The 27,310-nt window shown below is 33.5% G+C and overlaps 1 long non-coding RNA gene across 2 annotated transcripts; it reads right to left on the reverse strand.

The window, feature by feature from the left end:
• Nucleotides 1-592: 592 nt before the first annotated feature.
• Nucleotides 593-27,203, reverse strand: LOC116422464. Of its 2 annotated transcripts, XR_004233116.1 has the most exons (4): nucleotides 27,011-27,203; nucleotides 9,861-9,971; nucleotides 1,149-1,248; nucleotides 593-961 (listed from the first exon to the last, which is right to left on the reverse strand). It is a non-coding gene; the product is annotated as an uncharacterized LOC116422464 (long non-coding RNA). The 2 variants fall into 2 exon arrangements; XR_004233117.1 differs by lacking the exon at nucleotides 1,149-1,248 and having other exon boundaries at nucleotides 594-961; nucleotides 27,011-27,137.
• Between the last annotated feature and the right edge of the window lie 107 nt (nucleotides 27,204-27,310).

Here is a 27,310-nt window from a genome sequence, read left to right on the forward strand (position 1 = left end):
AGACAATACAGAGTAGTAAAGAGTTTTAAACTGGGATTCATGAAAACATGGCTTAAAACCCTGCATTTAACATTTAGTAGGTGTGCAAACATGGACAGGTCTGTTTTGTTATATTTTTGTACTTGAAAATTTTTGGATATTTTAGATATGAGCAGGGCTCTTAACCTCTCTGAGGTTCAGGCAAGTCTGCAAGACTATCAGTTTCAGCCAATTTATGATCTGCTTTGTGGGATGAAGCTTCTTCTTAGACAAAACCACAGAAGCAAAGGGACTTCCCATACCAATAAAATTACAAATCCTTGAAGTCTTGATTATACAATAATATGTAGAAAAAAATCAATATGATTTTTAAAGTTTTTAAAATAGGACTATGATATTTTAATTATTCCAAAACCTATTATTATTTTATTATTTTGATACAATAGTCATTTTATCTATTCCTATTGAATTGATTTTGATGGAAAATAAATCCCTGAAAACATTATACTTTTTTTTTAAATCCAATTTTCATGTTATTTAAAATGATTGCACCCTTTATACAGGGATTATCCCTTTGAAGCTTTCAAATAAATGGACAAGACAGACATAAGTATTTATAAGAAAATTTTTATTATGTGGTCATATGTCTGCTTCCATATTATCTTTCTTGGGGTTCCATCCTTCTTAGAAATAGCATTCCCTTCTTCCAAAGAATGAGCCAAATCAAATTTAAGAAATATTGGATGACAGGTTCTGATATTTTAAGTCGAGGCAAGCAAAGTGGTAACTACATATGTGAAAGTAATTCCCCAGTTGGTATAGATAGCTGATTGCATCATATCCAAAGAATGTCCTATCTGAGTGATTTTCCTGGGTCAGAAAAGCTGTTCTCTCACCCTTTAAACATTTTAAAACTTCACTCTGCCATAAGGCGTAGACAGAATGAAGTCATGGCATGTGCTTTAAGCCTTGAATTGAAATCCTGAGGAAAAAGAGGAAATTTATATTAACAGTGAAATTTATGTACATTAGCCTTTATGTATATGGGATGTAAATTATAACTGCTGTTTAAAAGAAATCATATCAAGCTTGATGTTGCAGGTCATGAGAATATTTATTTACTTTTCTATTGACATAGCATCTGTCTTAAGATTCAACATATTACTTACTTTTTTAGCTATAAGCTGTCTCATCAGCAAGACCATTAGACATGTTGATATTTAGACAGAGACTAGCTCTTTGACTAGCTAGCTCACATCTTAGGGAGTGCTGAAGAGAAAGAGACAGACAGACAGAAAGTCAAATGTACAGAGAGACCGACACAAAGAGATATAGAGAAACAGAGACAAACAGAGACACAGAAACTGGGAAAAACAAGAGCTAACATGTATATAGTATCTATACGTGTCTATCACACACTATTCTAAGTACCTTATTTCATTTGTTGCTTACGACAGCCCTGAAAGGTAGGTGCTATTATTATCTCAATTTTATAGTTGAGGAAACTGAGACAAAGTGCCCAAAATCACTTAACCTCCTAATACTCTAAACTGTATACCGAAAATCTCAGTTGCAAAGAGGGTGTCAAATTGCACTGGCAGAGGTTGGAGTTTCCTTACCCGAGTTCCCTGAATAAATGAAATCACAGATCTTGTCCTTATCATATTATATGTTCTGACCTTTGCTGTTATGAGTAAATCTGATAATCAGTAAAATGGCCTGCTCAATCATTCTCTCCCACAAACCATCCCATGGCTTTTGTCAGCAGTAGCATGTTCATGTTTTACTGAGACCCAATTCCTATGCTTAGAGTTTGGTAGCAGATGCAATTCCCTATGATACAGAATTTCCAGGGTGTCCTATTACAGTTGGAAGAGTATGTACTTATGAGGGAAACTTAGTTGATGTAAAATATTCAAACAGGTTATCTTAATCTTTGTAATACATTTCCTCCAATTTCACTATCTTTGCAGCTTTTCTGAAGGCAAGCCACTTGCCATTTGTTTAGTCAAAATTTAATAAAAGGAGAAAACTGTAATGTTTTTCCCAAATGTTTACTGAGTGCATTTCTCATTTGCTGATTTTTTTGACTGACAGATTTATATGACCAAGGTATGATAATTTTATATGAAATTTGATCAAAAATATATACACACATATCTATATATATATATACATATATACACACATACATATATTTAAAATAATTAACAAAAATTATTCTAGCAAGCTAGATGTTTTTATAAGGAAACTTTTTTTTTTCAGAATGAAGTGAAGAACTATAAAATTTAATGAGTAGAAGAACCCTTCAACTGAAATTTTATCAAGCCTTAAGAAGTACTTTTTGTGTATGTTTGTGTGTGTGTGTGTATGTGTGTGTGTATGTGTGCGTGTATGTGTAGATATACATAAACTAATGTATGAAACATAAACTAATGTGATCATCCATAATTGGAAAGGGCCTTAGAAATCATTTAGTGTAGTAATACCCTGTTTGATGAATGAATTTCTTATACAACTAAGCCTCATCTATACTGCTGTGACACTTGTCCATGTCCTAATGCCAGGGAAAAGAATGGATTTGATGCTCAGCTCTGTCACTTAACTGCCTATTTGAACTTAGACAAATCATTGACTTCTCTGTGTATGTCAGCTTCTGCATTTCTAAAATCAAGAGACTGGACTAAATGACCTCTGCAATCATTTCTAGTTTCTGATTGTTCTTATGAACATCAGCTAAGTTGCTTGTATTTCCTTAGATACCTCCCATGTGTATTGTTTCCTGCATGAGGCAGCCCATGGCATTTCTGGACAGCTCTAATCATGAGAAAGCTCTTTCTGTAAAACAGAATGAAACCTTCCTTTTTGAAACTCCCATGACTCTTGGAGCTTCATGAACTGCTTCATTCCTCTTCCTCATGAAACAATGGGTTAAGGAATAGAATATCACAAAGGAGATAGAGAGGCTAAGAAGGATAGAGAATGAAAAAAGGAAAAGAAAAGGAAATATATATATATATATATAAATTAACATTATAGTAAATAATTCTAGAACTTTAGGAAGCGAATTAGATAAAAAAAATTTAGAGCAATATATTTTTAAAGATTCTGTTAAGCTCTAGAATTTATCTATAATTTTTCTGACTTAGGGCTTTTGTTGATGTTGCATTTCCTTGATGGGGACTGGGTAGATCAGGCCTACTGATCACTCAAGATTATTTATTATTTTAATAAATAATTTCAATTATTTATTAAATAAAATTCATTTTGTTTATTTATATATTATTATTATATTATAAATAGATAAATATCACATATATTTATCTATTTATATTTATTGCTTAATCAATTTCTCTATTTTAGTATAAAGAAAGTTCCAGTAGGGAAACTAGCTCCACCATTGCAGAATGACAAATAATCTGCAATTTAGTCTTAGAGAAATGCCTGAGGCACTGTGAGGCTATATGATTTGCCCAGTTGGGGTCAGAGACATTTGCCTATATGTGCATGTGTGTAAGTGGAGATTAATGGACAGAGATTAGGTGTTAACATGACCTGAGCCCAAACCTGACTATACTAGCTATTTAACCTTGAACACTTCCCTAAGACTAGGTTACTGAAAAGCTGTCGATTCTCATTGGTAGAGGGTATTTCCTTAATGAAATAACTGATCAGGACCCCAGAAAAAGACCTATATAAGTCTATATATAAGTACATATAAGTATACATACTTACATATAAGTCTATGTCTTATACACATTAAATATATGTATTTGTATTTGTATATATATTTATACCAGGGTGTATAGCTAAAGTGTATGAATATTATATATAGTTTCCCTGGATTAAGCAAAGAAAATAATTGCTAAAATATTTTCAGAAAAGAATAAGAAAATTAGAAGATGTAAAAAGTTACAAGATACAGTGAAAAAGAAACACAAATAGAAAATTTAATTTTGCTTCAATCAACAGAATAGTGGTAGAATTTGGTGCTAAAGATTTTCCAAATAATGGAAAATTTCCCCTTTTAAGCACTAAAAAACTACAACAATAAGAACAAATCTTTTAAATTTTAATCACTTCTAATTTTTTCTAGATATGTTGCAATTTTCTTATAACGTGAAAATATATTACTTTCCTTAAATGTGTAAATATATACATTGCCAAAGATAGATGGGGATATCCTCAAAATAAAATTCTGAAAACATGAGAAGAAATAATTTTTATGAGGAGGAAAAAAAAAAGAGTAGCTATCTAAAGAAATCAAAGAGGCTGGAGAGGAAGTTCATCAACCCACTCAGATTTTAGATAAGAATTTTTTAAAGAAATGGTAGAAGGCAGAGTTGCAATCTTGACAATGAACTTGATTTCTGATAAAATAGAGATGTTCTATAACACTTTACTTAAGAAATACTTGATACATGTAAAGAAAGGATGCTTTTGCATTCATGGCTTCATTGAAAGTTGCTCGTGCTAGACTAACGCTATTTCCTTTTTGTTGTTGTTCAAAAATCAAGAATATATCAAGAGATGATTTTAGAAGCAATGTCTAAATTTCGCAAAGTATTTTGCAATTTCTCTCCTGTTTTGCTTAAGGGTAAGATAGAGAAGTATAAGGTAGATGATAATATATTTATGTGTCCAAAAGATTGGTTGAAGGACTAAGAGCAAAGTAGTCATTAATAGATGGTCATATGGAAGGTGGTTTCTAGTGGGTACCCCAGGGATCTGTCCTTAGTCCTGGGCTGTTTAATGTTTTTGTCAATAACATATCAGAGCAAAGAAGATGTGTTTATCAAAACTGAATCTAACACTCTACTCAGATGTATAATAATCATTCAAGGACACTCAGGGCCACGAAAGAATCAAACAAACAAGGATAATAGTCTCAAATGAATAAATTGAAATTTTATAGGGTAAACATAAAATCAAATATGGATTCAAAAAAATGTACAAGTGAGGAAGGGGGACATGTTATCAAGTACTACGCAAAAGATATGGGGATTTTAGTGTACTTAAACTTAACACCTAGTTGAGTTTAGTATTGTAGCCAAGACAGCTAGAACTACCTTAGATGATATAAAGAGAGGCAGATATTTAAATTTTTAAATAGTTCCCTTGGTTTTTTTTGTCCTAGTAAGACCAAATTCTAAATACTAGGTATAGTTGTGGTGCCAGCCTTAGGAAAGATATTTTTAAGCTGGTTCGTGTCTGGAAGAGGGTAAATAGAATAATGAGAAACTAATGAACGAGAAACAAGAATCAACTAAAGAAATGAAAGGGGTTTAGCCTGGATAAGAAAAGACAGGCAATGGATGATTAATCCCGCTCCAGGTATTTGAAAGAAAGAACAATTTACCTTGCTTCTTCTTGTTTTCATAGAGAAGAACCAGAAACAGGTAGAAATCACAAAAAGAGAGATTCAAACTTCACATGAAGGAAAACTTGCTAACAGTGCTATCCAAAAGTGGAATGGATTGCTTTAGGAATAAATGAGTTCCTCCTTAATGGAGATCTTCAAGAATGACCACTTGCTATCAACAAATTGCAAAGCATACCTGGTCAGACTGAAAAAGATAACCTCTGAGGTTGCTTCTATGTGGGTTGTGCTGGTAAAATTTAACAAGATCTCTAAAAAATAACAATGAAACCCAAAATAATCACAACTATATGCACAACACACTTCTAAAGCTAATATGCATTATTAGCATTTTATATCACTTTTTTAACTCTATATGATCCATAAAACAATAGGTCAATCCTTAATTTGCAACATTTGCCAATTTCTTGAGGTGTTAATGCTCACACTGTAAATTTAGCAATTGACTTTAACAAGTCACAGCAACTTTAGCATACCATTGCTTCTAATTCCTAGATTCTGTGATCATCTTCTGAAACAGAGGACATTGAACATAATTTGACCTTTCCTTGATGACCCAGGGTCAGCAATATTCTGAACATCTATTATTGTGTTATGCTGTAATACAGAGAAAAGCTATCTAGATCTATAAGGTTCTGCTTGTCAATCAGTCATCAGGCATTAATTAAGCTACTTACTATGTTCCAGCACTGTGCTAACTGCTGGGGATGCAAAGGCCTAAAAGAAGCAGATAATAAGTAATCTATATTGAATGTCTCTAACTAAATCTTTTCCTTCTTTCATTGTAGTCACTGTTTTCCATTCCCACTTCACACCATTGTTGTTTATTACTTCTGTTGCCATTTTGACCTTCTTTCTCTGCTTTCTGCCCCTTGCTCTATTATCTCATACTTTTTTCTCCTTTATTTTCTTTACTTTTTCATTTTCCTGATGTAGTTGGGGTTTTTGGCAGATGTTGCCAGGTAAGGGAGTCATGCCTTTTTTCTGTTTAAGTCAAGGAAATAACACATTATTGTTGGTAATCTTGGCAAACAAGTGTATGTACTCTTTTTTTATTCTTGTGAAAACCATGGCCTGAAGACTTGGTTGAACTTCAATTTCACTAGCAGTGCTAAGACTGAAATTGAGCTTTTCTGACTCGTGGTTTACTTTTCTTCTCTTCTCTTCTATCTCTATTATAAGCCTTTAGCCTGTCTTTGGTTTCTTGGATTTGATCATTATTCTAGTTGGTCAAAGATGATAGATATCATGTCAAGTCTGTCTTTCCATGTTGAAAAAAAAAAGAGAAAGAACATATCATTCACTCAAAATTAAGAATACCTTGGTCTAATATTTGTTCTCCTACAAATAGTTTCCTGATCTTGATCAGAGCACTTAATCTCTAAGAACTCAGTTCTTTTTTGCAAAAAAAAAAAAAAAAATGGGGATGAGAACACTTCTAGAATTCTCTCTCATGATTGTCATAAGAAAAGTGTTTGGTGAACTGAAGAGTATAAATGTGAATTATTAATACTGATTAATGTACAAAAAAATTGTACCAGCAGAACTTTCTTTTCAAAGGAAATGTATTTGAGCACTTTTGAAAAATATAGAATGGTTTGATAAAATGAGCAATTCCTGGAAACAAAACACTACAGAAAATGAATAATTCAGAACTTTCTTACTGGTGTCATTTGGCAAGTCACTTCCTTTCTTAGTTTCTTCATTTATAAAATATCAGACTGATACTAGGTAAGAATTTAGGTTATTTTCAAGCTCTAAAATTTCCTAATTTATACATTTACCACTTAAACACTGACTATTTCAGAAACCTAATGCAGGCAACTAGATGGCACAATAGATACAATGTTAAGCCTGAAATCAGGAAAGCCTGAGTTCAAATTTGGTCTCAAACACTTCCTATGTTTGTGATCTGGGCAAGTCACTTAATCCTGTCTATCTCAATTTCCTCATCTGTAAAATGTACTGAAGAAGGAAATGATAAACTACTCTAGTGTCTCTGCCAGGAAACTCTCAAATGGGGTCACAAAAAGTTGGACATGACTAAAAACAACTGAACAACAAAATATAGTTTAAGTCAGAAGTAATGGTATAAAATTTAAAAAGCAGGGCAGGGAATCATGAAAGTTTAGGAATAAATCTCACTTGGAATACTCACAAGTTTCATGAGTTTGTTGGAATATTTAATCTCTGAATTTTAGTCAGCTCTCTACCAATCAATCAATAACCATTTATTAAATGTGGTTGGTGCTAGAGATGCAAGGACAAAAAAATAAAGTGCTTCCTTCCCTCAAGGGGTTTACATTCTATTGGAATACATATACCTGCCAAATTAAAAATGGGTTGTGATCTGTACTGGTAGAAAGAACTACCACAGTGATGGAAATTATAGATCCTTCACGTAACTTAGGATATTGTTGTGCAGTTAAACCATGGAAGAATTTGGAAGAAGAAAGAGAACCAGGCACAGATCTAATCAAACCTTCACAATTCAAATCTCATTAAGCATAATGAATTCAGAGTGTGATTTTGCCAAGAAAGAGTCATAATGTTCTCAATAAATTGTATAGGACAAATAATTTGAATCTGATAATAGTAAGTGTAACCAATACAGTTTTTTCAACTGGGGAATGTTTCAACTTTAATCACAATATATTATACTTTGATGTCAGTTTTTTGATGGTAGATGAAATGATTTAGGTACCTTCCTAAGTCTATGTGTATAGACAAATTTAATAGAGTCAATTCTTTTGTATATAACAGATATGTTATCTATATAAGTATATGATTGTTATGTATGAGGTACGTAAATTATCTAAAAATGGATATGTAATTGTATGTAGAATAGTATCATGTGCACAAGAGTACATAGAATAAAGGTGTATACATGTGTTCATGTGTATGTCTCCAGGACTCACCAAAAGTTCTGTTCATAAAATGGATGGAACACTAGGTTCTCCATTTAATTCATGAAACATTCACTAAATCCTTACTGTGCAAAAGGCACTAATCCTAGGGATCAAAAACAAAGGCTAAGAAAATAGGACACAAGCTTTGGAATGTCCATCAGGTTAAAATGGCTTCAAATTTCACCAGGAAGCTGATTCCTCACCAAGTGAGGAATTATTGCAGCCACAGAAATTCATGAAGATTGTTTGCTAAGGCACATAATAGTTATTTATGATTGACATTAGTGAAATACCAGTAAGATCATAGATCTTTTCAAACACTGAAATACAAGACATACTACTGTGTATATTATATAATATGCTACACTATAAAAGAGCAGATACCATGTAAATAGCAAATAAGTATAATCTATGCCCACTGATATCTATCTTTTTGTATCTAGATCTAAAGATTTCTAAAGTTAAATTATATATATATATATATATATATATTATATACATATAACATACACACACACACACACTTTTTGCAAGGAGTGGGCTCAATCCAGATGTGATATCATCAGTGTGGAGAATTCCCACCATGGAAATTTCTTACATTAAAATACTGTAACTCCTTTGTAACTTAAATTCTTAGACAGAAAGTTCCCTAAGACAGAACTTCTTAAACTTTTTTTTTTTTTTTTTTTTTTTTACAAATGACTTCTTTTTGCCTGAGAAAGTTTTATGCCACTTCAGGAATATAGGTATAGAAATTAATCATTTGCTGATAATAAATCATAATCTTGTGACCCCCACATTCGGTTATATGACCATATGAGATCACAACTCACAGTTTAAGATGCTTTGCCCTAGGACACAAAGAGTCTGAATTAACTTGTCCGTGGCCGCAAAGCTAATATGTGTCAGACAGAATATAAACCTGGGACAAGCTATTGCCAAGGCCTTTCTTCTATCCACTCTGCCATACCGCCAATCATAAATGTACCCATGTGGGTCATCGATCCACATGATAAATTACTTCTAATTCTATCTTCTCTTCCTCTTTTCTTCTGTAAAAACATTATGACTGTATTGTGAGAAGACTTTTTAATAGCTAATTTATTCTGGAAAGAAAAATAAAGACAGAGACCCGTGATTTCATTGAAAGCTCATAGTGATTTTTTTTTTCTCTACCAAGGTAGCCAGTATTTTCTCTGCAACCTAATCATGAATTGCATATAGAAAAATTAACTGACTTGCCCATGGTCATGCAGTATGTTATCAGAGGCAGGCAGGACTAGAATCTAGATTCCCAACCCTAAGGCTAACTCTATCCTTGTACCATTTTGCCTGTCAAAAATGAAAGTAAAATAATGTCTTAAAACTGATGGTTTAAGGGTGTCATTTCTATATAAAAATATAAAATAATCAGTATCAGTTCTATAAATTTTTGCAATTTATTACATTACTCTTTTATTCACACTGGCTCTCTAGAGTCCTTCTTTCCTTTAGTTTCCTGAAGCAGAAACATCTATTTACAGCTAAACCTGAAATCAAAGGTTTGAACATCTTTCTTGAAGCCCCAGTTTTATAATTCAACTATCACTTACCTGCTAATGACATTCTAAAGCTCAAGCATATCATATTTGATAAGAAATTCAGTTCTTTTGAGAAGAGAGGTTTAGGTGCCATCCACAGTCTCTTTGCCCATTCTTCTGTGTCTAGGCAGAAGGGGGGAAAATGGAGTTCTATTTAAGTCATCCTTTGCAAGCTCAGATTGTTCTCATTACAAACTCTTCTGTCACTTACATATTTTGGGAACAGTCATTAGCATAAGCTGGTTTCAGGACACTCTACCATGTAAAATGCAAAAAAAAAAAAAAAAAATCTAGCCACAGATTTTCTGGGCTCAGGTTTTAAGCAAGTGAACTTAATCTCAATGTTCTCTGGGTTCTCCTCCTTATGCCAGTCACAATTTCTAATTAGCTTTCCCAATGGAGGAAGAAGATGGATTATATTTTAATATCTGGAGACTAAAATTAGTTTATATTTTAGCAAGTTAGCACTTCTTAGCAGTTGATTTACTCTTGAAGCTGCAAAATCTGTGAGCTTGCAATTAATCATGCGTTGGTCATTTTCTTTCAAAAAATGTTCAGTTTGGCTGTCTGTATCATAATAGGGGAAAACATGTAATTTATTCAGTTTAGAAATTATAGCCCTGTGTTTAACTATGTCATAATATATTTTCTCACCCGCTCATTGTTCTTAACACTATAAAAGAATGTCATTTTACAGAGATTTATTTAAACAAAACCTTTTAAGTGAGATCCCTGACAAAATAGAATAGTCTTGAAGTTATGCTTTTGCTGTTGTTATTATTGTTTTCTTTTTTATTATTTTTTTTGCTTTTTGTGAGTATTTTATACTTGTTTTATTTTGAACATTCTTTTTTCTTGTTTGTTTTCTTATACCAAAAAAAAGTGAATTAGGAACATATACTGAGACAGAATGGGCCTGGGAAGCTATCTACTTCAACCTCTTTATTTTCCAGTGAGGAAACAGATACAAATGGTGGAAATGAATTGTTGGAAGAGGGATTAATTATATATATATATACTTTTCCCACAAAAATCATACTGTTTGTTCTAATTTCTATTGATAATGAGTAACTTTTTTCTTTTCTTGAGAATTCTTTAATATTTGTGGGTTACATACATATATCCAGTAAACCACAATACTATTTCAAGGTGGTAACAGAGACATTTAAGGATGATATAGATGCAAAGCAATAGAGGATCATTATAAAAATAGATAGAAAAAAATATTAGAAAAATAATTAAGCCACTTATTTGACACAGTTCCCCTCAACTAACCTCAAAACAAACAAACAAACCCAGAAACTGTTTGACATCCTAGAATAGTATAGCACAATGTTACCGGCACACTGATCATCCACTATGGGGCTGAAACAAATCAATTAGGCTGCTAATTGTGTTCATTTAGAATTCATTTAAATCTCCATAAAAACTTAATTAAAAGTAAGTGTTGAGGAAATCATATCTAACATTCTTATTTAACCAAAATCACCAAATCCAATTTCAAATCCAAATCAACAATCAGTATCCATAGCTCTCATTCCCTCACAGTCCAAAGGTAGAGTAATCAGATCAAGTGAATGAAACCTCATGAAAACGGTTTCCAGAGGAAGGCACTTATTTCACACTGGTGTGTTACATTATTAGCAAGTAAGCTGGCTTTGGAATATTGTTAATGATATAGGTCCCTGCTTTTGATCAACTTCAGCATTCCATCAAGACAGGTGAATATGAGTACAATAGTGAATTCTTTTTTTTTTCAATAACCTCGGCTCAAGGCTTCATTTTTCAGTGTTATTGAGTGACAACATATAAACACAGCAGAGCTGGGTTCTTCTTCAGTAATTGTTACTACTTTGATGTGAGGCTTATGCTGCCTCATGGCACTCATCAGATGCCATCTTTCAGAGTAGGGCTCTGTTTTCTAAGAAGGACCCGATGCCTTCCAAATATAAAGTCTAACTGTCTCTAGTGGAGCTGTTAAAGTCTCAAGAAGTTAGGATTAGAAATTTCTCTGATTAGAGAGTGAAACTCTTTGTCTCAGTTTCTCTCTTCTTCCATATTGGGTCAGGTAGTAGCAGCTCCTTTTGTTTTTAGAGGTCCAAAAGGAGAGCCCCTGTGAGATGGGGAGAATCTTCTTGACAAGCCATGGGAAGCTTTAGACTAATTTCATATTCAGTTCTTGGCACGGAGGTCTGGGTGGAGGTGGGCAGGGTCCACCCTGCCTTTCCGTCTCATTAATCATTTGGCTTTTCCTGGCTGCTTGAAGTCTCTTCTGGAGGAACCCTCCTCTTTATTCATTCAGACAACCCTTTGGATTAAACAGAGCCAGCTAAATGTCAAAGCAAATCTGAGTCTTGATGCAGATAATCATTTCAATAATATTTCTCCATTTGTGCCCAAACACCAGGGGAATAAAGCTTTTCTGCTGTCAGGTACTGTAAGACTGCAGTTGGTGTAAATGCTTGACATTGAGCCAGATGGCTTAGCCGTGCCTCAAACATATGTTCAACAAGCAGGCTTGCACACATTGGAATTTTATTATTTTGAACTGGCGAGGCATGCATATTTATTTACTTGACCCCCTTTGGTGTCACTTTGGTATTAAAACAATCAGTTATAAAGCTTCTCCAAGCAATAGGGTAGGGCTAGTTTATAAACTACTTGTCAGTTTCACATCAGCACCTGTGGTGAAGTATTCTCTGTCTCACAGCCATCGCTGATAACTTAACCCAAGGGTGGGGAAGTACTGTGTGGTTGGGGATGGTGGGAAGACAGGATCAGGAGAAAGGCACATTAGCCCACCCTCTAGAGAACCACCAAAGTGCCTTTTTATGATGGAGTGTTTGCATGACCTTGGACTGGTAATTTTCTCAGGCATTATCATGTATTTTTCACCCAAGAAAATCTGTTTCAGTTTCATTGGAATTATCATTAAAACACACACATATTACACATGTGAGAACATGTAACGCATATACACATACAAGCACACACATAGAACTCCAGCCCTAAAATGTCTGAAGGAAAGTTTAAATTGTACTTGTTATAAACGAGACTTGTATTATTGATTTAAGGGAAGAACAGAATGAAATAATTACAATTAACTCATCAAGCCGATAGCATTTCTGGGATAAAACACATATAATGGTTTTTAAGGCAATTGAATATAGCATATTAAGAGGAGAATAGAGATCCAAGTAATTTGGTAATTTCATATTCATGCCAGAGAAAAGCATCGGGAATTAGAGATATTGCAATTTTAGTGTGATTCCACATGTGAGTTTTATAGCACAGGGTTAACACCACACCAATAATTTTCTACCTCTATAATCTTTGAATGTAAGAGATAGAAGGAACCTTAGTTTATTCTAGTTGAACAATCTCATTTTACAGATGTAGAAACTGAGGCCCAGAGGGTTTAAATGATGCCCTCAGGGTAACAGCAAGTTAGAAGCAGAGCCAGAATTAAAACTTGGTCCCCTGACTCCCACTCCAGGATTCTTTCTAAAATGAGATTTTAAAAGTACAATGAATGATAATAGCTGACATTTATATAACACTTTACAGTTTACACACATGTCAAGGACCTGTGGTTTCATGAATATGTAACTTGCCTCCACCAAAGCAGATCACAGTCAAGTTTTAACTTGTAGTCTTAGTGAGACGCCTGCAGCACAGATCGCTAGCTAGCTAGTAGTGTCACTGATTGGGTTACTGCCTGGGTCTTTCTGGCTCCAAATCCAGCACTCTCTCCAATACAACATGTTCTCATTTAGTAACCAACATATATGATGTATTTTGCAATTTACAAAAAGTCATTTGATTCTCACAGCAAACCTGTGAGGTTAGGACTACAAATATTATTGTCCCTTGTTACATGTATACACACATATACAAATGTGTGTGTAGGCATGTGTATTGTATATTTATGTGTATGCATGTGTGCAGAGAGACTCAAAAGTGCTAATTTTTCAAGATCACACAACTAATAACTGAAAAACACAACATGAATACAGCTCTTTATATTTCAAATACATGTTGTTGTTTTTCAAAAATACTGCCTCTGATAACACTCAAGTACAAAATTATAGTCCTGCAAAAAATGAAAAAGATATACAAATTGAAAGGGGGAGAAATTTGATTATTATACTTTGAGAAAAGAGAATTTTTTTAACCCAATGAAAATAAGCATTTTAGATTATTCTTTTTTACAAATATTTAACTGTCATCTTAAAATTTTAAAAATTAGATAAATATTGATAAGAAATTATAATTGCTTAAAATATTTAAATGATATTTTACCTAATGGATAAAATAATTATTATTTCCAATAGTTCCATAAATATATACATTTCATGAAAACTGTTCAAATAGTTTTTTTATGAGCAATTGGTATTTACATAAACACAACACGAACAAACTTTGTCATTTAAAAACCTTCACAGTCTGACTCCCTTCTATTTTTTCAAAATTATTACATATTGATCCCTTAGTGAATGATAATGTTCAACCAAAGTTGCCTTTTCCCCGTCTCTGATATACAGTACTTTACATCTTTCATTATGGCCTTATCATGACTATCCACTGCATCCCGACTCCCTTTCTTCCTCACATCTGTCTCTTAGAATCCTTAGATTCTTTCAAAATTCAACACAAATATTGCATTCATATGATCATAAATTTAGAATAACAAGAGACCTTATCTTTTACAAATGAGAAAATTCTTGAACTGAGAAATGACTTGCTTAGGATCACATAACTAGTGTCTGGGGAAGGATTAAAGTCAGATTTTTCTAACTTAGGTCTAATGCCTTACCTATCCTGCCATGTTGGATTTCATTATTGCTTCAACTGCTAGTATTTTCTTGCCAAACCAACTTTTTTCTACATGGTGTGTATTTTGCACGTGGCATACTTATACTTGTCTACTCTGACCAGATTGTAAACTACTTAAAGATGGGGACTTTTGCTTTTGTTTGTGTAGCTCTAATTCCTAGTATGCAGTAGGTACTCAACAAGAGTTGCCAATTTATTAGTTGTAATATGTACAGAATTTTTTTTTAACCTGGGATCAATTCAAGGAAATTTTGTGCCAGACAAAATATCAATGGGCTTAAGATAGGGACTAGACTTGTGCTTTTATTGATAAGAGGGATCTTAGAGGTAAGAAAACTATCAACGCAAGTTGTTACTTTCTCTACACTTGCCTAAGAGTTAAATGAATTATCCAGTGTCACACAACTAATGTATGCCAGAGATATGACTTCATACATTTCCATTGGCTGTGTCCATGGCTAGAATACTATTTCTCCTCCTCTCTGCCTCCTAGCTTTCTTGGAATCCTTCAGGTCTCAGGTAAAATCTCACCTTCTACAAGTCTTTCTGAGCCCCCTTTAATATTAGTGTCTTCCCTCTAAGATTTCTCTTCAGTTGACTTGTATCTTACTTGTAAATAATTATTTGCATGCTATCTTACATTAGTATGTAAAGTCCCTCAGTGCAGAGACTGTTTTTTTTTATGTTTCTCTGTATCCTCTGTGCTTAACAAAGAACTGGACATAAGGTATATGCTTAAATGCATATGCTGACTGCCTGAAGTAGAAACTACACCGGGCATATTCAGCAGACAAAGTTACCTTGTTTGGCTAAATTTGGAGTATATAGAAGAATATAAAATATATATTTTATTTAATAAATAAAACATTTTAATATAATAAAATGTTATATGAAAATATAAAATAAAATAAAAGTGCAAATGTAAACCTTGAATGACAAACAGAAAAGTCAAGAACTTCAACCAGAGGGCAATAAGATTAAAAAAAGGAGAAAAAAAATCCTAAGCATACTTTCTTCATGTGATCCTTTTTTATTGACTACTGCTACAACTTTCAGTTCTCCTATATATAAACATTTACTTGTAATATTCAAAGCACATGAAGTGTAAAAAGCTAGGAATAACCAAGAGGGAAGTAGAGAACAGAGCAGAGGAGGTTTTGAAAGCAAAGAATTTTGCCTCAAGAGTTGGCCTCTAATTACAGAATAGTCTTATGAGCTATAACTTACCTTTAGTATCAATTATATTTTGTTATAGGAATTTTATTTCAAAAAATACAGATGCATTCAAGAAGAATACTTGGAACAGATTTATGGAATTATAAATTACATTATCATATAATTATCATATAAAACTTACTGGACATCCTTTCCTGCTGATGTCCAGTAAGTTTTATATGATCATATCTACTGAAAAGGTATGTTTTCCCCAGCTTATATACTATGGCCCAACAACTGGTGGACAGCTGCCTCATTTGTCGAGGGACTAGCAAGGCTGCTCAACCCCAGGTCCCGAAAAAGGGACCAGCTCTGGGAATCAGACCATTCCAAAGTATCCAGGTGGACTGGATTAATACTGGATTAATAAGGCCAATTTTTTTTTCTTTCTTCCTGAACAGGCAGACAAATCTTTAGGGATTCAGCTGTATGATGATTTGTAAAGAGGGATATGGAGTTTAGATACCTCTATTACCCAGACTGGAGATGCAAATGGTTGGAGTGATACCTGGCCCCCAGAAAGAATAGTTAAAGAGTATGAGCCAACCACCTGGGCTCAGGATGGAAGTTGGGAATATAGAATCTAGAATCCCAGTATATCTGCTGAATAGGATAATTATACTTCAAGCAGTTGTAGAGATTATCACCAATCAGACAGCTAAGGCACTAGATCTGATTGATAAGTAGAATAGTCCAAAACTCATTATCCAGAATGATTAGATAGGGAAACATGAAGGGTTTGTTAGATTGATAGTGCTAAAAGGTTTGGCCAGTGCCCCAAGAAGACTGACAGGAGCCAGAAGGGGATGAGGAATTAGATGAGGAATGTGAAATTATGTTACAAAAATCTGAAGAGATCTCAGTGTATAAATAAGAAGGGGGACTGAACAAGATGAGATGAAATCTCTCAGGACAGTTATAAAAATCGAGTAAGGCTTCATCTAGTTCAGAGTTGGAGTAGGCCTGAAGGTCACCTAAATCCCCTTCCTGCTATCCTCCCATGACATCATTTTCTCCCTACTTCAGCCAAATATAGGCAACTATGTACTTATTGACCAAGTTCAATTTCTTGGGTAGTTCCCGCATTTAGAATGTAAGACCCTCAGCCAAAGAAGATGATGGTCAGTGGTGGGAGAGGTGTTTGCATTATGGACTATTTAAACTGTAAAACCTGTCCCAGGATCTGTCCCCTTCCTTCAATTGCTTGCTGGACAAGTGGGATGCCCAATTCTCTTGAGAACATACAATAAACTTTTGCTTTGCTCCTAGAGATCTCTTTAGCTTTTTTTTATTAAATGTTGATCCCTCACCATTCTGAGTCACACAACTCAGACTCCTCCTTTCAATGTATATCAAGGATATTATAAAGCAATTACAGAGGCAATACATCCTAGACTACTCTTTAGGGGGAAATGTAAGACAGGAATGAACCAGCAAGAGAATGAGGAAGATAGAGAGGAAGGTATATTCTAATAAATATAAAGTTTTATACTCAAAAACTTGATCTTCATAACTAAAACAAAGCTATAAAGACCAATAACATACTAAGATAAATTTAAGTTACTTCTCCATAGTTCTATAGTATCCAATAAAGCCATCAAAGGAAGAAGATTCTGAAAAATGTCATGCAGTTCTTGGAATTGCATTTTAACCCAGCTTTGCCCATGGCTTTACCAGTGTTTGCCGATACCAGTAACTTAAATATAATTATAACACAGTATGTATGTATGTATGTATTTGTGTATGCATGCATGCATGTATGCATGTATATCTCTGGGGGGTAGTGCAAGAGTCTTAAAGCAGTTTAAGCTAAATTAAAGATTACACATACAAATACATGCATATGTATATGCATAGAGACAGAGACAGAAACAGAGAGGCTTTTAGTTTTATTTGATGCATATTATTACAAAAGGGTGAAAAAAACATTTTGTGTCACATTTGGAGATGAGTTATTCTTCTCTCCATCTTGTCTGCCTATATACAAGAAACGTTCTCCCTCATGTTCCCTAGACAAATGGATACAACTAAAGAACAATAGCTCATCAGTATGCCATGGTTATTTTACACTAAAATGTACAGTAGTTCTCTCTTAAAAAACAATACTTAGAAAACCATGTCACTCAAATTCAACAAGGACGTTCATAAAACAATAGGTAATTCCAAAATACAAGAGTAATTAATTAGCTTGTCAGGATACAGCTCTGTTCTAACATAGTGAAAAAACTTCACAAAGTTACTTCCTAATCATGGCATCAACAAATGATGGACCAAAAAAAAAAAAAAAAAATGATGGACCGTGAATAAATTCACAAAAAATAAAAAATTATATATATATATATATATATATATATATATATATATATATATATATATATCCAGAATGGATTGAAATCTCAAGGGCATGCAGCAGGTCTTAATTATATTTTTCCTCCATAATCAGCTATGCTGTAGGTGTGGGTAAGAATAGATTAGACAGTAGGTGTGTGTTAGAAGGTTGTAGAACAAATGAGAATGGGGGAAAGGAGTGAGAAAGAGGGTGAAGAAAAGGAGGGGGGGTAGAGGGAGAAAGAGGGAGAGCAAAAAAGAAGGAAGGAGTCAAGGAAGAGGGAAAGGGAGAGAGAGAATAGAATAGACTCTTTCCTTTCTTTTGTATTTCTGCCAATACCTACTTGAATTTGGGGGCATGGCCAGATCAGGTTAGCAGTTATAAAAGAACCTTTCTATTGCAGCTCCTAGTCTACTTTGATAATCAATGAGGTATTTAATGTATTTTGAAGATGATTGAGTAACTTCTTACTAAGACTTTTTCAAATGGAAACATCCCATACTAGAGTAGAATTTAAATAAAATTTAGCAATATTTATTCTCCTTTGAGTTCAATTTTGATTTTCACTCCACAATCATTTGCTTTTATTAGAGCATTGTTTTATCTTCTTTTGTACTTCTCTGAAGTAGGGTAAAGTTTTACAATGAAAATACATTATTATGAGGACATTTATGAATGAATACAGACATTAAAATGTGTCAGGAGGTGATGAACTTGAATCTTGAAGGTTTTATTTTTATCTTTTTATAATACTTAGTTTTAATAAAGCAGACATCTTTCAACCAATTTGCAAACTGATGGAGGAGGAGAAATGGAGGGAGTGGGAGAGAGAAAGAGAGAGAGAGAAAGCAAAAAAAAAAAAAAGTTTAATGAAACTACCTAATAGCAAGATTGCAATGGACTATACTTCTTGCTTTTTACTTTTATCAATTACAAAATTTTAACAGAAAGGAAGACTGTTATATGTGTGCTCTCTTGGATTATATTCTTATTCTGGTGCTATTTTCTATATTTTTAGACACATCTACACATATTGCCATATTTCTTCTTATTTTTTTTTTTACTTTTACCAGTCTTTGCCACTGAATATTCCAGTACATTAATAAACTACAATTTGTTCACTGATAACGTTTTATTTCTAGTTCTTTCTTGTCACAAATAAGATTAATATGAATATTTTTAGTTTATAAAGTTTTTTTTTCCTTTCTGTCACTGACTTATATGAAAAAATAATTGCAAGATGGGGAATTCTAGGTCAGAGAGTATAAAGAAATTAGTGACTTTACTTATATAATTCCAAATTGTTTACCAGAAATGTCAGATGAATTTATAACTCTATCAGCCGTAAATTAACACATATGCTTTTTCACAACCTCTCTATAAGGAACTTTAATTGAATTTTCTGATCTTTTGCTATTTTTAAATGTGATGGATGTTTTGTGATACTTTAGAGAATTACTTTTTACTTGAAGTCTTTTGATTATTATTAATTTTGGACCTTTTTTTTCAGATGGTTGTTGATAGTTTGCTTTTCTTGTTTTGAAAATCATTTACATTGGTCATTTGTTAATTTTACAAATTTTTGTCAATTCCTTTTAGATTTGGATGCAAAATTTGTTGGAGATTCACAATGTACATTTTTTAATCTGTGTTTTTTACTCTAATTCTAGTTGCCTGGATTTTATTTAGGTCAAAACTTTTAAATTTTATATTACTGGCATTATTAATGAATACTTCTTCTAGATTAACAATACAAATAATTTTCATTCTTTTCTGATTTTTATACTATAACTTTTGGATTAAGTTAGTGTATTTTGATTATGTGAAAATGCCCAAAACACTGGTCTATGTTTCCAACAAAAAGCTTACCAGTTTTATTATCAGTTCTTTCCCCTTAAAGACATCATTTCCCAGTCTTTTGTGATATAGAATTTATTAAGTATTATATTACTAAATAACTAGTTTGCCTAGTCTATCTTTGCCTATTTTATTTATCTACTCTATAGATTCACTTTTGTATATATTTTTGATTTTTAAATAGTTAATCTTTATTTTTCCAAGTAACAGATTTGTTTGCTTTTTACTACTGCCTCCCCACATAGACACACCATAAATTGGATACTTTTTTTTAAACACAGACCGATCCCTTAATATGTATTTGGAGTATTTGCATACTCCAAAAAACAAATTTCTACATTAGCTATTCCCCAAAATGTACATCTCTTTTTTCATTTTAAATTCATTTTCTTTTTACTGGAAGGTAAATGGCATGTTCTTCTTCCTTTAGACTCTTTTAAAATAGCAAAACCACATAATTTTGATGATTCTTGACTTGTAATATAGTTTTAGATTCAGCAATATTGTCTTTCCCCCTTACTACTCCTCTTAATTATTTCCCTTTAATGAGGTTTAGATTTAGGAACCAAAATGAAATTAGGGTTTCTGGTAGTCAGGGAGTTAAATGATAAGGTCTAGTGGCAGGTTTGGTGTTCAGGGAACCAAATGAAGAGTATTGGCTCCCCTGCAATCCCTTGGGATTTGGCACAAGGATAGGGAGTTTGGGGGACTCCCTTCTGAGGGCACAGAGGTTCTCTGTAAAAGAATTTACAGACCCCAAAACCTAGATTGATAAAAGGTTTTATTATGGGGATTGGAAGTAAGATTAGAAATCCTGACAGAGAGGCATAAAGTCTGGTTAGGAAGTAGGTGAGGATAAGAGAGAATGGCACTGGAAAGAGTAGAGAAAGACAGAGGCTCCTTGGGATGCCAAGCATGGAGCTGGCATGTTTGGAACCTCTGCAAAGAGAGGGTTTTAGTTTGGCTCTTTTTATAATGAGAGTTTTACCTGAAGGGGGCAGTGGGTGGAGTCTCAAGTTAGCTCCTCCTGGGTTTCAGCTTGAACTAAAATTTGAATTGAATTCAATGAGTTTCAGGACTGAGCCAGCCCCACCCAGATAACAAGGGTGAAACTGTCCCTTGGGGCAGCCTTCAAGGATTTTCAGAGTTTTGGGGTCACCTGTTCACCTTCATAGTCTCAAATTTTTAATTGTTCATGTGAATTTTATATTATTTTTTTTGTAATTCTATTTAGTACTGTGTTGGAATTTGATTGGCATAGAAATCAAGCTGTGGAAAAAATTAGGTATTATGCTACTCATTATTCCCTTTACATACATCACACTTTCCCAACTCTAATCCTTTGCTCACACTATAATTATAAGATACCCTATAACTTTTCCCCTTAACCATTACCTTTTTACATTCTGCTCTTCTATGAAGTACAACTCAGATGAGACCCACTGCAGAAAATCTTCTCCCTTTCTGCTTTCAGAAATCACCTTTCCCTTTTCATATCTCAAATAACATGTCGTATATATTTTATGGAAACAATTAAGTAGCTTGGTAGATATAGGGCTGGCTGGAGTTAGGAAGACCTGAATTCAAATCCAGTCTCAAGACACTTATTAGCTGTGTGACTGAGCAAGTCATTTAACCTGCTTACCTCAATCCCTTAGAGAAATAAATAGCAACCATTCAAGTGTCTTTGCAAAGAAATCCCATGGAAAATATGGTCCATGGGGGTCACAAAATGATTACAACTGAACAATAGCATGTATCTTTGAAAGGGCTTATCATGCATCTTTTTAATATATATCACATTTATTTATGTAGAGGAAGGATAACTATATGAATTGCTGAATTAGTCTAGTCGTCCTGGGTCCAACTCTTGCTTCTGACTCAGACTTTGTGACCTTAAATCACTTAACTTCTCAATACTCAAGCACCTCTCTAAAATATAGATAGGGAAAAGACAGTTATCTCCAGTAGAAGAAATTCCCCACCAGAAGCTTCCTACTGAAATGAAAATAGAAGTACAGTAAAGAACAACAACAACATAAAAATGAAAAAAAATTATTTGAATATATGTAATGCTCCTTTATCATATAAGTTCTATACTAGCATGGATTAAATCAATTCATCTCTAGAAAAAATTATTAAGAATCCTTGTAATTTCTTTACATATTAATTTCCTTTCTCCCTTATGTAGCAAATTGTCAACTTTTACCAATTACTACTGAATAGCATCACTCACATGTTTCTTTCCTCATAGACGTATGTGATGACGACGTATTTTAAAATCAGCCAGAGTCAGGAATTCAGGTTAAGGGAAAATCTTCAATCTTTATTCTCAGTAGAGATGAAGAAGGATAGGAGATGAAGGGGGATGGGAGGTGAAGTGGGGATCACAATAGCAATGTGTGCAATTGCATCAAGAAACCAGCCAGCAGTCTCTTTCCACTTCTCTCCCCGCCCCTCTGCCTCCACCCACCAAAATCGTCATTTCCTATACAACACATCAGGACTTGCACAAAGAGTGGGCAGGGGCCATTCTTTCTCTGAGCATATATATTAATAGAGTATGGTCCAATTACTATTTAGCCTCATGTGCTTGGGACCTCAGTGCATCAACTTGAGCTTCAGCCCTTTACAGATGTATAATTATATTTCTTCTTTAAGTTCCCATCACTTCTTGCCTGGATTTAGTGATTCTTGATTAATCTGTCTGCTTCCAATAGCTTTCTCCACAGGCTACCCTCCATAAAGTTACCAAAATAATCTTCTCCATTAATACATTACTGCTTGGAATTGTGAACTGATCCAACTATTCTTGAGAGCAATTTGGAACTATGCTCAAAGGACTATCAAACTGTGCATACTCTTTGATCCAGTAATGTCTGTTGTTTCTGTATCCCAAAGAGATAACAAGAAAGGGAAAAGACCCACATGTGTAAAAGTGTTTGTAGCAGCCCTGTTTGTAGTGGCAAGTAATAGGAAAATGAGCAAATGCCCATCAGTTAGGGAATGGCTGAATAAGTTATGCTATATGAATATTATGAAATATTATTGTTTTATAAGAAATGATCAGCAGCATAACTTCAGAAAGGCCTAGAGAGACTTACATAAACTGATGCTAAATGAAGTGAGTAGAACCAAGAGAACATCGTACATTGGCAACAAGATTATGTGATGATCAGCTATTGATGGACTTGGCTCTTTTTAACAAGGAGGTGATTCTGGCCAATTACAATAGACGTGATAGAGAGAGCTATCTGCATCCAAAAACAGGACTGTGGGGACTGAATGTGGATCACAATATAGTATTTTTACCTTTTTTGTTGTTGTTTGCTTGGTTTTTTTTTTAATTTTATCCTTTTTGATCTTTTCTTGTTCAGCATGATTAATGTGGAAATATGTATAGAAAAATTATACATGTTTAACATATATTAGATTATTTCTTGTCTAGGGTATAGAGAAAGGAAGGGAGAAAAATTTGGAACAAGGTTTTATAAGAGTGAATGTTGAAAACTATCTTTGTATGTATTTTGAAAATAAACAGCTATTATTAAAAAAAAAAAACAAAAACAAAAAACTAACCACCCCAGGTTAAGATCTGATCATTTCATTCTTCTGCTCAAAAATTTTCTGTTGCACTATATTCTCTAGCATAGCAATCACATTTATTTAACTCAGTTAAGGTCATAGGACCATTGGATCATGGGATCATTAATTTTTGAGTCAAAAGTTACCTCAGAAACTATCTAATCCAATATCTTTGTTTTATAAAAGAGGAACTGAGGACCAGAGAGTTGTGACCTGCCACTATTGAAATGCAAAATTTTTTACTTTATCTCCAGAATTTATTCAATGTATGATCTTCCACAGTATAGCTCTAAATTGCCTTTTTGACCTTCATTTCTATACTCCCATTAATAATATAAGCACTATATAAATTTGAGTTAAGATTATTACAGAGGGCATTTATCTTTTGGAAGATAACTATAGTTGGTCTTTGTAGCGCAGACTTATAAAGATTTGGGAATTTTCCTTTAATAAATGCATATATATTGGTCATACATGAGTTTACTTAAGTTCTTGAAACTATTTTTAAAAACCTAAGTTTTTGGGGTATTGAGTTTCATATGTTCATTTCAAGGATAAACTATAGTAGAGTATACTATCCTTTTAAAACAGTTATTTGGTAGGTGACTGGAGAAGTTCATATGTCCCATTTTGGACTTTGGACAAGCCACTTTAACTTTTTAGCCATCAGTTTCCTTTCTTATAGAATTAGGAGAATATGGCCCTAGATACTCTCTAAAGACATTTATAGCTCTAAATCTATGATACATGAATGACAAGGGAGAGTGCCCTTTCCTTAAATTCCCGTAATAATATGATTTCTATCATATCAGCATTCTGAAGCTATGGAACTGCCTGGGCAGAGGGCTCAATATTAGAAAAAGTTTGCTTTGTAATGAGTCAGATTTTCTCTGCTAAATGATGTCCCTTTCGATTAAGATGCTGCATTGAATCATGTAATCCCACTGGCCCTGGTCTGTGTTCTGAAATTGTATGCTGACTATAGAAATGTACTATCTGCAGAAAGCCATTCTGGGTTGGATATATCCCAATGTCCCATGAGTAGAGCTATATGCTTTTGGTTCACCTTTAAAATTTTACACCATTTGGGCAATATGTTTTATGCTGGAGTCTTTTAAATTTGTTTCATGCAGCTGTGAATACTTCATATTATGTGACAATTATGTTCATGTCCATCAAACTGGTTGTTATCCTTCATGTTCTAAAAGAAAAGATATTGAGGTTGTTTTTCTTGCTCAAAAATAGGGACTAATGACATATTTAGTACTGTTCTATCAGTGATCTAACCAATAGTCATTGGTGGTGAGGGGTGAGGGGAAATAAGAAAAATTAAGGGGCTTCAAATATAATATAGTAGAAAGAGTTCTAGGTTTGGACCAAGAGTTCAAATGTCACCTCACCTCACTCTAAGTCTCAGCTTCTTTATTTGCAGAAGGAGAGGGTTGAACAAGATCATTTAAGATTCCTTTTAGTTCTAAATTTCTACTTCTGAGGGCAAAAATATCATAGATACTCAATTTACTCAATTCATGTTGACTTGGAGGAACACATAGGCAAGGAAGAAGAAGAAGAAAGAAGAAGAGGAGGAGCTGGAGGAGAAGGAGAAGAAAGTTAAGGAAAGAGAAAAATAAGAGGATAAGAGAAAAGGAAGGAAGACAAAAATGAAAAAAATCAGGGAAAGAGTTATTAGAAAAGCAAAAAAGAGAAATAACAGAAATAGAGGGGTCATCTTATTATGCTATGTTTCTGAGGAGTGTCTGAATGAGACATCATGGTCAGGAACTCTGGAAAGCATGAAGTTTTGAAATGTGTGGAAATGTGGTACATACCAACTAGGGAGAGAAGTACAACTGAAAAAAAAATTAAGTAACCACTATGGATACTATACTAGGTGCTCTAGGTCCAAGATCAAAATGAAATAGTCAAGACTGTCTCTGCTATCAAGTAGCAGGTTATATTTTGTTAGAGGAGGTGTTTACGTACCCGGATAAGTACAACACAAGATCATTACAAAGAGGACAGAGTGTTAACAGTTGTGGAGATCAGAGAAGACTTTACACTAGAGACAGTCTCTCCTTGAAGGAACCTTTTTCATAGATTACTACTGTCAAATGCTACTTCACACTAGAGACTGTCTCTCCTTGAAGGAATCTTTTTCATAGATTACTACTGTCAAATGCTTTGCTAAAATCTTAGCAAACTATCCCTGTCCTTTCAATATTCTAGTCATTCTATCAAAAAGAAAAAGTCTAGCCAGAAAGGGGGCAGGAATAAAATATGTTCACAAGTCAGTAAATACAAAATATTATTGTACATAAATTTAGAGTAATTTCAGGGTCAGAAGGGATCATTAATAATTGGAGGTATTGACAAAGACCTTAAGTCAGAGGCTGCAACTGAGCTGAGCTTTGAAAGTAGCTGGCATAGGGAATGGGGTGAGCATGCAAAGCATCAGAAAAATAGGTGCCAGATTGAGGAAAGTCATGTAAGTTGAGGATGGAACATTATATATAGGAAGTAGCAAGTAGTCCATTTGTTGCAACATAGTTTATATTAAAAAGACTCATTTGAAATATGACATGGCCTAAATTATAAAGCTCTGGGGAAAAAGATAAGAATCTTCTTTGTAGCTCCATTGTATCAAAATTCATGCATCTCACAGACATTAAATAAACATTTTATGAAATTACAATTCATACATTATAGAAAATAAGGATGAGTTTACATTTTACTTCTACATTAACTCATGTGATAGGGACTTATAATGAAGGAAAGAGCAGTAGATTGGGAATCTGCAGACCAAGGTTTGAATATTCTATCCTGTCTATTTGTATGACTTGGTTCAGTGACTTCACCATCTATTGGTTTCATTTTCTTTACCTGTAAAGTAAATATGTTGAACTATATATTCTGAATCTCTGCCAGCAATAGATCTCTTCAGTCTATATTTTGTTATAATTGATTTGTTTTGGAAAACTGAAAATGGAATTAATTTCAAATGCATAGAGCATACACAGTACATACATAGAAAACATACAAAAAACTTCTGAAGTGAATAATTTTATAAAGTAAATAATTATATTGTAAAATAAATGATCATTCTACCCTTTGATTAGTTTATAAATTTAGATTTTCATAAAAATAGGCTCTCTGTATATACATATTTACTAGTTCAATGAGCAACACAAGGGGACAAATCTTCCATATTTTCCATTTACCATAGGTAGATAAATACAAATTAGATGAAACACAGCTTAAATAAACACAGACTCTGAAATACTAGAAAGTACAATTAAAATAATAATAAAAGCTTACATTTATGGTACTTTACATACATTACCTCAAAGAGAATTTCAAATCCCAAACATGCCAGGCGTAGCTAATTGACAGTTAACAGTAAATCATACAATTATAGAATGTTAGAGCTCAACAGGCCTTAGGGATCTTCCTATCTAACCCTTTCATTTTTACAGAAGGAATAAAAAAGGCTCTGAGTAGTTGTTCATTGTCCAAGGTTGCATAGATGTTATATATCAATTCAATACATAGTTTCACTTAAGATATACTTTACTAATATCTTAATCATTGCATCGTGTAATACAACTTTTCACATCATCTCTAGTTCCACAGAAAATAATTC

This window comes from Sarcophilus harrisii, chromosome 3 (genome assembly GCF_902635505.1).
Source record: "Sarcophilus harrisii chromosome 3, mSarHar1.11, whole genome shotgun sequence".
In the NCBI taxonomy this organism is placed as follows: domain Eukaryota; kingdom Metazoa; phylum Chordata; class Mammalia; order Dasyuromorphia; family Dasyuridae; genus Sarcophilus; species Sarcophilus harrisii.